Genomic DNA, 868 nt, shown 5'->3' with positions numbered 1-868 from the left:
TCTTTGGGCCTTACTTCAAGAAAACGGGCAGCGACGGATTCAGATTGCATGTGCCAGGTTTTTTGTTTGTTTTTCCATGCAAACAGTCAACATAGGAGCTATTGGGCTGGGTTGTGGCTGGACCTTTGGGCTCTCCTTCAGGCATGCATAACTACCGGCATAGAACACAATTGACTTGGATGGTGGTTGTGCCAAGGAGGGTGCCTGCACCTCAAACCTTTACATACCCAATGTCACATAAGTCTCCTGGCAGCACTCTTATACCCAGGGGAAACAGATTCAACTAAATTGAAGGGCTTTGGGGCTAGAAGTTTGGTCTAGTGAGAAGCAGAAGGGGGCGTTTCTTTTTCTTTTTTTATACAGGGTCTCACGTAGTCCAGGCTGGCCGTGAACTTAGTATGTAGCCGAACTCCTGAATCCTGTCGCGACCGTACTCGGGATTTCAACTCTCGATCCTGGTTAGTCCACCCAACAGGAAACTCCCTGGAGAAGACCGAAGATGTCACGGTTTTGGCTCAAGAACGCAAAACTTGTCAATTGGCTTGAAGAACGCTCCTAGGTCCGTCAGGTAGCCAAACGCGAAGGACGCATGGGATTAAGGCAACATGTCCGCCGCTGACATCCTAGTGGAAGCTGGGCGTCGTGCAGCCCTGAGCCTTCGCGGCCCGAATGGTCTTTGGGGGGTGTATTGAGGCCCCCAGAAAGCGCGGGCTCAGTGCTGGGGCGGCCCGGGCTCTGGAACAGGCCCAAGGGTGTCGGGAAGGCTACTGCCCCGGCCCTGGACCCGCCTTCTCCCGGGTGAGACCCAATGGGGCGGCGGGCTCCGCAGCTCCGCCCCGGTTGGGTCCCAGCCACCCGGGCCAGCAGA

Source organism: Acomys russatus, chromosome 7, assembly GCF_903995435.1.
Source record: "Acomys russatus chromosome 7, mAcoRus1.1, whole genome shotgun sequence".
NCBI classification, from domain to species: Eukaryota; Metazoa; Chordata; class Mammalia; order Rodentia; family Muridae; genus Acomys; species Acomys russatus.
The sequence above is the reverse complement of the archived record's forward strand: the minus strand, read 5'-3'. Positions refer to the sequence as shown.